Below are 12,064 nucleotides of genomic sequence, written 5' to 3'. Positions count from 1 at the left end.
CGATAACTATATCTACTCTTTATACACAGTCATGCATATATACTTATTAAATGCAAAAGCGTGTTCATTGCTTGTCGTGAGAAAACGCGAATGCCTCATCGCGGGGTCCCTTCTTCCCAATGGAATATGCGAAAGGTAAAAGAGCGGTGCCTCGACCGATAAACATGCTGGTTACATTTTCCATGGAATGAAAAAATCAATTTAAAATGAGGGGGGATGCGACTGACTTTTTCCGATGGGATGCTAAGGTCGCAGGATGCAGGTCAACATTTTTCAAGTCCCTTAGGTAGTGAAGCATGAAATTGGTGGTTAGAATAATCCGGTAAGTGTCACTTATCTGAATACCATTCCGTTTTATTTATTACACTATTTCGACCCTGACTTACCCATGGATTTGTGATGGGCACGTACGTTGAGCGAGAGTACTTTGCATAAGCTGACATAATATGGAAAATGCGCGTGTAATATGTGACTTGTCTTTCGACGTGAGTGATCACATTCTGAAACGTGATACACACTGTTTTACAAATGTTTTAGTGTAGTTGAGTAAAGAAATAATTGCTCGTGAGTGCTATTTTTTATGGATGCTTCGTCGACGGAAGTTCGAAGAGAAAAGTGACTCGGGAATTTTCTCTTCGAAATCAAATGGTTTAGACACATTCTTGAGCCCTGCGAATAACTTCCGGGCCACCCTGTAGAATTGACGTTTGGTTATGTGCTGCTCGTGGAGGAGTTTGCCCGTTAAAGCAAACAGAATTATCTCTCGTCTCTCGTTTTCTCTCAGATACTTTCTCTCCATCTGCCTCCCCCTCTCACTAGCTCTCTCACTTCTTCCTCCTCTTTTTTCTCTTTCATTCTGCCCCCTTCGGTGCTTATTAAGTAAACCGTGGCATTTTTACGAGCCTGTGCGTAATTCTCTCCGGCCCTCGTTACGAGAGCATCCTATCTGCAATTTTTCCTTCTGGTTTCCCCTCCAAGATAAACTTATGGAATCACCGAGTACTATTCACTCTCTCGTTATTACAGAATAATTAATTGAGCAATGGAGAAGAAAAGGGGAATAGAAGCTGCTTGCTCCGGTGGAATGATATTGAGATTTCCGTGCGTACACACGACGGACAGGAAGTTCCTCTTCCGACCTGCTGGCATGGTGGATGAGAATAACAAAATCAAATTTAAAACGTCAACGAACGAAGATGTTTCAATTGTATCAAGAATGGATTACCTGGAAACTCGAAGGAAAACACAGTCCTTCCTTTATAGACTATTTCCATTGGCTGTTCCACGCATCGGATAAAAATAATTGTTGTTTTTTTTTACCGCGCAAAAAAATGTATTTACCTACGTATATAGTTAGTGTGGCACTCCTCAATTAAAATAGTTCCATGCTTTCCTATATCGAGGGATACGAGTAAACGAGCTAGTCTTCCCCTCCGCGTCCCTCGCTATATCTCGAGCTCTCTTCGAGAGTCGCAATAAAGCAAATCGAATTAAGTCTCACTCTTTCTCTCTCTCATTAAAGGTAATACAAGATTGCCCTCGAGACTTCGTTGCCGATGGACGTTTGTACGGTCGGCAAGAAGAGCGGATCCTTGGGTAATTAATACGATCGGCAATAGGATATCGGTTGTATACAGCTATATAAATACATCGATCCGATGGATTCGTATGGCACAGCAAAACGACAAAATCTTACCGTGAGCGAACGAATCCCCGGAATCTTAACGCAGACTCGACAAAAAGATACAGTGATTGGCTGCTTAAGGGTTTTGAAGAGAGGAGACGGAAAAAAATGGGCATCAGTATGCTGGACTCTCCACTCAATTTAATTTGCACACTTGTTTTTCGATCACGTAGCGAACGGATGTTCATTTTCTCCCCTCGTAGCAAATGGATCTTTTTTATTCTTGAGAAAATCACTGAAAAATAATTCCACAATTGTTTTCGGGACACCGATGTTGATAATAACCTGTTGGGATGCATGGAAGTGTCTTCGGGAAGAGGCCAGTGTCAGTTTTACATTTATTCCGAGTTCCTAAGAGCACGGGATTCGAGGGTGAATAATTCTGAATCATGCCTCAGTCATTGGCACACGACGTTGAACGTTTATATCTGTAGTGTTGGGCTCCATGTTTATCCTGTACGTGACGGTGAACCGGCGGTCAGGGAAGCCACACTTAAAGGGCTTATAAACGAGGAGCATTAGTATCGATTCAGGATAATACCACAAGGTGATCTGATTACAAACGAGAGATAATTAGTCCCGCGGAAACATCGAGAAAAGGAAAGAAAAGAAGAAGGAGAGAAGGTTGTATTTCGATCGAAACAGAAGTTATTCTGGGACGTTGAATTCGATACGTTTTTTTTCTTTCGTCCACGTTTCTGGAGATTGAGCAAAAACTAGCATTTGTTCGAGCTAAAGTGCTGCGCTGACGCGCCTTCGTTTTGGATCTCACGAAATGAGTAACTTCCAAATAAAATAAAAATTATTTGCATGACTCAATTAATTTGCACACACTCAGATAAAATCGTTGGATATTGTATTGTTTATATTTGTTTATTGTCGGACGTGGAATGAAATTCGACGGTAAGTCATGATATTTGAATTGATGGCAACAGCCTAAAAGTAGCCAAAGCAAATCTGTAATCAAATCCTCGTATCTTACAATTTTTCTCGCTCCCGTTTTGGATCGGTGCTCGGTAGCGTTACGAACATCACATTAGGGGCTTCTTCGAATTAATCTTTCTGTGCGTGCTTTGTGAAACGACGTGAGCATGTTGGGCTGAGAAAAGAAATAATATATGAAGTGTGTGGTCGTTCCACTGTTACGGTGACTCGGCTTTGTCTGAAGCACCGAAACGGGCAGCCACAGTCGACTAATTGCCGGTGCTCGAAGTGCTCGACTTGAGAAGAGCTCGCGTTGAAACTCCGTAGAGAGTCTTGAATATCGCTAACTCGTTAATCGACTGACGAGAGCCCATTAACTCCTTAATCGACACTATTAATAAGTCCGTCGCTTGCGTTTGACCTCCACGATGTAACGGTTCATCAAATGAATAAACGACGAGAAAAGAGAGTTCTCATTTAAATCATTTTTTAACTATAATTAGCGGACATCCCTGGAGAATATGACCGACGATGAAGCATCAGAACCAGTTCGAATAAAACTCCTCGAAAGAAAAAAACGTTTGAAAAGCTGAACGATAAAAAATAATTGATACTCAAAAAAAATGGAGTGTAAGCCCAGTTTCATTCTGTCAAGACGTGTGTAACCCCTTAACGGGAAACAAGCTTCCCTCCGCGCGACCATATAGCGTAAACAAACAGGAGACCCAGCTAGATTATGCGCGCTCGACGCTAGCGACCTCTCCCCACTTCTTTTTACGCTGTTACCGAGCGCTACCGGCGCGCCCTCGCGTGACGGCGTCCCCTTACTATTTGTCGCGTTTCTTTCGCCTTCCCAACTGGAAGATTCATCTCTTTTCAGACTCACTGGTTGGAGCGTCATCAACGCCAGGCAGTGACTATGATACACGTGGCACGTACGTATTTGTAAGAACACGTAAGTAAGGATTGGAGTTAGTCTCGCGTCCTTCGTACGGTCATAGTACGGGCTTTCGCGGAATACAGCTAACAGCGGGATGCGGGCGCCTTCTCGCTAATTGATCGGTGTATAGGTATCGGTGAAGTGCCCTCGCGAGCTTACACACTCACGTGTAAATACACCCGCTGGTTAATGTTCAAACTATCACCACTGTCCGCACACATATGCGTATACGATGATCGATACAGTAATTAAAGATGACGATATGTCCCGGTGTAACATTGACTCGACGCCGAAGAGCACACGCCGAGGTACGAGCAACTATCCAACTCCGTTTCTTACTTAGCTCAAGCACACATACCACTCAATGATATTCTTGTGTCTCCGATGCTTCCCGCTGCTCGTGTCCAACCAGGACTCTCCCCTTTCGCTCTTTCTCATCTTCATATACCCATTGGAGGGTCGCTTCGATTAAAAAAGAAATTCAACGAGTGGGGAAAAAAACATCTTCGTTAATCAATTAATATAAGTTCTTTTTGCTTGAAATTCCCCGCTGATGTTACAAATTGCCATGTGAGACAAGAGTCGTTCGCTCGAAGTTTTTGTCTGAGCACCTGCGCACGTAACCGCACACCAAACGAACGCAATGAAAGAGTCACGTATGACGTGGCATGGATTGTCATTCAGAGAAGCTGGTGCCATGCTGAAGAAAGTACACTGAAAGGTGAATTTCTCGGTGACAAGTTCGGGTGCTGGTTTTTCGAGCTCCACCGTTTAAAAGGCATTGGAATCTGATGGTTATTCTGAGTGCAAAATGTTCTACAGTTTTCTCGAGTTGATTAAGAAACCTATTTCTTGGGGCTAAAATATTTACCAATCATCGGATCATTCCGGAATTCTGAACAAATTGCAGTTTCGTACTTTTTTCGCGGGATCCTCAGCCTTGTGCAGCACTGACTGCCAAGTATTTCGAGATCTTGGCTCACGTGGCATGAAATCAAATCAAAATAGAACACCTGAGGTACTGGAGAAAAACGATAAACAAATAACTGGTGGATTACAAGAGAAAAAAAAAGAGAAATAAGTAGAAAATATCTTTAGTATAGCCACAAGCGTCAGCAAAATGAACAATCCGACGTGAATTCAGGAACTGAAAGACTAAGAGACTGAAGAAAAGACGTAGCAGCGGGGGCGATGATCTCTGACCGTACTGCAGGTCAAGATTCCGAGACGAGTGAGAGGATGAGGAATTGTTTCCCATTCCATTTCTCTCTTCGCTGAGGGGTCTTCTCTAGGAAGTTACCCTAATCTTCTTTCTTCTTGCACACAGTATTCGCATCGTGTCTTCTTTGGATTTGCTCTCTTACGGACTGGGTCTGTTCTATCCGGCGTGATGATCCTTCCACCTCCCGAGGGCGAATACTCGTGTCAGTGGGACGATGATGACCGTACCGTACCGGCTATCTTCCGCATCACTTCGTCCCTCGTTCCCTCTCTTTCGGGCGCGCCTCTAGCTCGTCTGGTCGAGGACCGAACGAGCCACCATCAAGAGAATTACAACGTCCGCAGACATATCTACATCGAGGAGGGTCCAGGGACCATTTCCGAGAGATGACACGAAGGAAAGCTACATGGCCGCACGTTTCGTATGTTCGAACGTTCGGAACCTTCATTGTCTTCGTCTTCCACTCAACAGGATCATCCGAAAATTACGGTATCGTAAATACACCCGTTACAGCCGGTAGCTCAGTCTCAGTTACCATCGCTTCACCTCGAGAGTGGACAGCCACTCGCCTGTGCTGGGCGTTTATGGAACGAGACGTCTGGCCGATATCGGCATAAACACTTGAGGCGATCCAAAATTGCTAGGCTGAAAAAAACAGTGACAGCTCATTACGATATCGATCCTGCCATTGATTGATAGCCTCGGCTTCTTTCTGCAGATCGATCTATCTCAGGTACAGGCTTCTCCGGTATGTACCGCGCTCAAAATAAAGCAATCTGAAGGTCAAACGTTGACGAAGACATTGGCTTTTAACGAAATGCAATTCAGCGTTGGATCTCTCACGTAATGAGGTCGTCTTCGTCAAGTTCACCGGCCTCGCTGTTGGCCAATGCCTTCAACAAAATCAAAGCAGATCAAAGATAGGAGACACTTTGAGACAATCTTGACCACGTCGATCTTAAGTGGGTACGTAATGTGAATACGGAGTCTTTTATACTTTGTGCTCTTGTAGCTTGCCTCACTTTTCTTTTTCCTTCGAGCGCTCCTCTTCTCCATCTTTTTGTTCATCTTCTTCTTCTTCTTCTTCTTCTTCTTCTTCTTCTTCTTCTTCTTCTTCTTCTTCTTCTACGTTGCATGCGCCTTCTTGCTTTCACACTCTCAATGGTACAAGCAAAGTCCCGAGAGGCATCGTGCTCGGGGTCCAAGGTTACTTTGAGGATATGTACCGTTTGAATATCGAGAGGGATAATCTCGACCGCGGGAGAGAGAAGAGGCTTCCGGGTATTCCTATCAATTATATTCTCGTTTCCAGAGGTTATCAGAGGTGATGAGCGTTTTGCTCGATCATGTCCTTTTCCCCTCTCTCTCTCTCCCCCTCTTTCTCTTTCATGCTCCATTGTTCGTATCGTTTTTTATTCTTTGGCTCCATGAAATTGTGCGGCTCAATTTTACTGCGCAGCTGCAGTCGCAGCCTGCATAACATTTGTGCGACCCTTGCAGACAGACTTTTGAAAAATAACCAAATAACGTTTAGCAAGGTCAACGGTCCGAGAGCATCAACACAGAACGTATACGACTTCCTCGTTACTGTTGCAGGCCCTCATCTTCCCAGCAATAAAGTACGCGTGAGTCCTTTCAATTTTAAAACGAATTGCGCCGGTAAGGTGAACGGGACGACGCCAACGGTAAACTTAAATGACCTCTCTTCGTTATCGCGCCATCTTGACCATTCTCATTTTCTGCCCAACCGGGACTGCTCGTGCGCTCGGAGCTTTTCTTCAAGAGCATTTTACTCGTTCGTTAATAAACGCATTCTCTGGCAGTCGTAAGTAGAAAAGAAACGCGAAAGATGGAGAGAAGAGATTCGTTTCGTGTTTTGCAGTAGTTACCTCCGTGAAAACGAGTTCAGATCAGACGCAAGTGCCTATTTCTTTAACTGGTTTTTCAAATTATTCTCCATAGCCCGCGTAATCGTTTTTTCGTATTTTTTTATCATAATTTATCACTCCTCTGAATTTGACCTTTCAGCATCCACGAGCCCTTGGAAAACTGCCGATGGAAACTCTCAAATAAAGCACAAAAATTACGTTTACCATAAATATTTTAATGCTAAATGTAAATCTTCAATTAATTCAAGTCCAATCTCAAGTAAATGAGTATGAAAAAAATAAACACGCGTTTTTCATATCATAATATAATATCGTGGCCCAGGACTCCTCCGGAGTTACAGCGGAAGAAATCTTCCATCCTCCATTAGATTTGCTCCCTCTTAAAACGAGTTTTACCATTTTTCTCTTTTTCTGTCTCACTTCCTCCCGCTCGATCTCGCCTTTTCTTCATCGATCGGTCATACGGATAAAGCATCAAAGTTGCCGTCAAAGTTCCGGCTAATCCGGGATGCCCGATCAAATGCCGATGTACGTTATAGTCCTTACCGGTAAATGCTTCGAAGTAGCACACTTACTGTATAGATAAGAATATATTATATATATGTACGGATGGGTCAGAATATGTACCAAGGTGTTTGACTTCTGTCACCCGAAGAAACAGAAGAAGAAGAAGAAGAAGAAGAAGAAGAAGAAGCAAAAGCCAAGGAATACGGAGGTAGGAAGAAGCTTGAAAATCTTGGCACTTTTCTTTATTTTTCCTTTGCAAGGGAATAAAAAATGCGCGCGTAAGCCAGGGAGAAGAACAAGGGATTTTCTGTTTCCCTCTGGTGTTTATCGGTTGTATATATCTCGATCTTCCCTTGGGAATTCTCGCGAGAGTTCGGGAAACAAACTCGATGATTTTATATATGGTAAATGTATACGTATATATATTTGATTCTCCACAGGCCTATCGGATCGTTGTCCTCGGTAGCTTATGTGTATGCTTCAATGCTTTGTTGCACGCTTACACCGTTCGGTTAGAGTGCAACAAAGAAAGAGAAATGGAGAAAGAGAAACTCGAAGATTGCTGCAAATCGTGCGGCAATTTTTATTCTTCTTCCTTCTTTTTATCCCTCTACGAGACATGCATTGCTCGTGCGAATGCATACTGCACACGTGCATGCATCATGAGCCAAAGGGAGATGGTGAAACAACAGACTAGAAAAAATTACACTTTTGCGAATTAATGAGATAAATAAGATTTCTTTTTTATTTCTCCAACCATTATTTTCATACTTATTCACAGATTCAGAGCATAAAAAATGCACATGTTTCTTCCATCAATATTTTATACGAGAGCGAGAATTCTTCGGAAATAGCCCGTGCTTTGATCACGTGATCAGCATGAAAGAGTAATATCTCCGACCAGTAGACACCAGTTGCACCTCGATTATTGTTGTACTTTATTTTATGCTTTTCTCACTTCTCTATCTCTCTCTCTCTCTCTCTCTCTCTCTCTCTCTCTCTCTCTCTCTCTTTTGCTCCCTTTCCTGCAGGATAATCCATGCTCCACCATAACAATAATACAGACACATATATTTCTTGACAACGCGGTTTCCTTAAGCACCGAGAAGAGTATCGGGGGGAATGATTCACGCGAGTCTGATCGACTTGAAATTGTTGTGGTGTTTCTACCCGAGAATAATATACGTGATACGTACATCTGTATGAAACATAAAATACGTATGACTATATCGTTTGACTTTATCCTTTTCCTTGTACATCTACATATACATTGTGTAGATATATATGTATAATCTGTTCTGTTTTATATACATAAAATACGATAGGAGAATAATAATTTATCGAGAATCGTTACAGCTCGAATAGACAACGAGTACTGTTTGGAACGATACACCAAAGAGAATAAATTGTAACTCCGAAGCACTTTCCTCGTTGGGAGCCAATGAGAGCTACGAGATCGATACAGTTTGGAATGACTAGTGTTTCGATCAAAATTCAATCGAATAACAGATACATTCTACCAGTCATTTATTTTTTTCGTTTCTATCTTCGTGCATGGATATTCAGTCATTTTGTTCATATAGAACAGAGTCGAGTTGGAGCTGTATCGAAAGTTGTGCACGATCGATTCTTCACCTCTTTACGATACGAGTATACTACGCTCAAACTCAGGATGTAACTTCACCGAGGATTGCCATAAAGTGTACGTGTATCGAAGAAAAAAAGGGACCGGTATATCGAACGATCGGATTACACGCTCCGATAACTCCCAGCGAGACGAGTCAACGATAAAACGAGAATATTGAAAACGTTCCGGTATGTCGTACGTTTTTTTTCACCATACTGAATTTCAAAACGATTGACACAATCGTGATTATGATTTACGAGCATTTAAATCCTGGGATAAATGGTCCAGCACGCCTGTTATTGGATTATATTCATCTTCCAGGGATCAATAATCGTATAAATACGCTGTTCGATCGTTCTCCGAGACGTGAAAATTTCTCGTCATTCTATTACGTATTCAATTTAAAAAATTATTTATTATTTATAGTTTACAATGGAAGATAAAAAAATACGTCTTTCATTAGGATATCCTTTGGAATCGTTCAAAAAAGACTGTAACCAGGTTGAAATTTTTCATGATAAAAGCTAGCGATGAAATGTTGACAAGAGAACAAAAGATTTCAAAAGCAAAGATGAAGTCTCCGCAGGATAACTAATTGCGTGGATTTATAATTGTAGAGAATTCGTCGGGGAATCTTCTCAACATGTTTCTCGAGCGGAAAAAACGGTGCGCGATAAAATTTGTATTTTTTCTATCTCTATATCTGTGGCGATATTGACGACGTGTGCGAGAAAGCTGAGGTATTTTCGTGCAGTTTAAATATTCTATAATTGCATAATTTAGTATTCTGTGCAATAAAATTGCACAGAAAACTGAAGACTGCGTACGTTTATCTTTTAGAACCACGTACGTATTACACAAATGAAGGATAAAAAAACGTTGAATATATTTTTTCAACAAATATGACTACCGCTCGGCAGAAGCCAACGTACGCGGTACGAATAAGCGAGAGCTTAAAAGATAAATAAGAAAAAGGAACTGAGAAACGAAAGAGCGAGCTCTCGTTCGCTTTTTTGCCTTCTGCTCTCCCTGGCTCTCTCACCATCGGCTTCTTTGCACTTTGCTGACGCTCAATCTCTCTCGCCGATGTATTTTCCCGATCTCGAGAACGTTTGTACTTAAATACTTACGGAGCGAGAGCTTAACATCGCCTGGGTGACCCAGTTCTCGAATTTCTCTTCGTTTTTCAAATTTCATCCATTTATCAATAAAGCGAGCGAGAACTTTTTTGGATTTCGATGAGATGATGCCAATCGCACGATGCATTTTTATTATTCCGTTTTTAATTTTAACATGTATTTTCTAAAATCAAAAAATGTCTACAAGACAAACGTTTTTTTTGACAAAAAGCTTTGCACGAAGAATATTCCATGTACAATATTCTAAACGTGTATGCATTCGCGATAATAACACAAGCTGCACCGGTTCAGAGTCAGTAGCATTGTTGCACCAGTATTTATGTAGTCAGAACCGTTTACGGCCCACCGGGTCCGCATAAAATTTAACGACTGCATTCGGGAAGAAAAACGTGAGCGAGATCAACGCTGACCGAGCTCTCCCCTCCTCGTTCCGAGGCTTCTCTTTGCGAACCGCCTCATTTTTATTTTGTCACCGTATACGTGAGAAGGCACACGAGAAAAAAGCTCATTTAAAGCCTCGCTCATTCGGACGCAAATTATCCCAACTTCGTTCTTTCGGTATACGAAAAAAAGGGCAGGCCAGAGTGTAGTATATTATCAATTGAATTTTTTCCGAGACTTTTCACTTACGATATTAACGAAGTGCATTAATCACAGATATTTTAGTTGCAATATTCATACAGGAGAAATTAAGAATATTGGGTTAATTAGTTTCCTAATTGCTCGGCGCAATTAATCCAGTCCTAGAGAATTGATTACAGTAACTTCGAGTGCAGCAGGATCTTAAAATAATTATCTGCACTTTCATAAATTTAATCCTCGTGATTAGGGTTGATAAAAAAAATAAATGAAAAAATAAAATCATAATGATCAGCGAAAAACGTGAACTCTTGAAGTCGTGAAAGAAAAAGGAAACGTTGAGTTGATGGCCTTGAAATTTTACAAGTGTAATGAGCAGTCTGGCTTCCGAGGGGCATGAAAAATTCATGATTTTTTATCCGTTTCTTTTTATTTTTTCTTTCAACGCCGTTACATTCTTGACTTGATATGCAACATATTCTGGATTCTCGTGTCTATCGTTGCTTCGGGAGGGGACCATTAGTGCGCTGTCCCTCAGTGGCCCCCCCATACGCTTTTCAGCTCAAGGAGTGCACAAATTAACGATATTATCGTGAAAGATTGTAAAGGTACTGGGTAATATGGGGAGGCTTGTGTGAAAATTATGCGAACGAGTGCATTATTATTGTTTGGCTGTGTGTGTATGTGTGTGTGTGTTGCGTGGTCTACCGTAGTTCCCTATCGAAAGAACGAGCCCGTACCATCGCATATAATTCATGTGCGCTATTACAATATACCATTTAAACGATGGTTAGTGTATCCGTAAAAATATACGTATATGCATGGAGCTATCGAAAGTGAAGGTTTCGCAGGCTAAACGCGAAGCAACCCCTTAGCGAGACTACCTTCACCTCGGCGCTTTTGCTCTAGAGCAACATTCCGCAAGGTTATCGCACCTCCACGCACTTTTTTGCAGTTCGTATTATCCTAATTAGGGTGAATGTGTATGTGTGTTATATACAGTGCATAGGAGATATTTTATGTATGCGGGGAAAGAATATAATGCTTTGCCATAAATGGTAGCGATAGCTGTGATTTTTTCAATATGGTTCTTGATCTCTAAAGATTTAAATCTGGGAACGATGCTCGGGGTGTTTATTTTTGCAATCGAAATTGCCGGGAAGTTGAGCCGAATTGGTACACGTAGAGCCAGAATATGATGGACTACTGGGTTCTTTAAAATGGAATTTAAACTTGAGACTGCCAACAGCAGCATAAGCTGAAGCGCGGAAATCGCGATCATTGGACATCGATAAACAACGACTTAGTTTTCTTTCCGTCACGAGACTGCACTAGAACGTCTCGTTTGACTCGTGACGTCGAATCCAACTGCTGCCAAGCCAGAAGTCAATCCTCGGTGGGGAGAGAAAGAGAGACGAGGAAGTTTCGATCACGCTTGAGACGCGAAGCGACACGACGTCTCGAAGGAGCTAGGCCGGATCTTGGCTTACTCGCTGCGGTCACATCTCTTTTCCTCTGCATCTCTCGCTCTCTTCGGTCTCTCGCAGTCTCTC

General features: G+C 42.0%; 1 protein-coding gene across 1 annotated transcript in view; it reads right to left on the bottom strand.

Annotated features, from left to right (window-relative positions):
- Window positions 1-12,064, bottom strand: part of Teh1 (tipE homolog 1) — a 304,821-nt gene that overhangs the window by 14,470 nt on the left and 278,287 nt on the right. The gene's annotated exons all lie outside the window — the stretch shown is intronic.

The sequence above is a fragment of the Venturia canescens genome, chromosome 7, assembly GCF_019457755.1.
Source record: "Venturia canescens isolate UGA chromosome 7, ASM1945775v1, whole genome shotgun sequence".
In the NCBI taxonomy this organism is placed as follows: domain Eukaryota; kingdom Metazoa; phylum Arthropoda; class Insecta; order Hymenoptera; family Ichneumonidae; genus Venturia; species Venturia canescens.
Note: the sequence above shows the minus strand (reverse complement) of the source record. Positions and strands in the feature narration are given on the sequence as shown.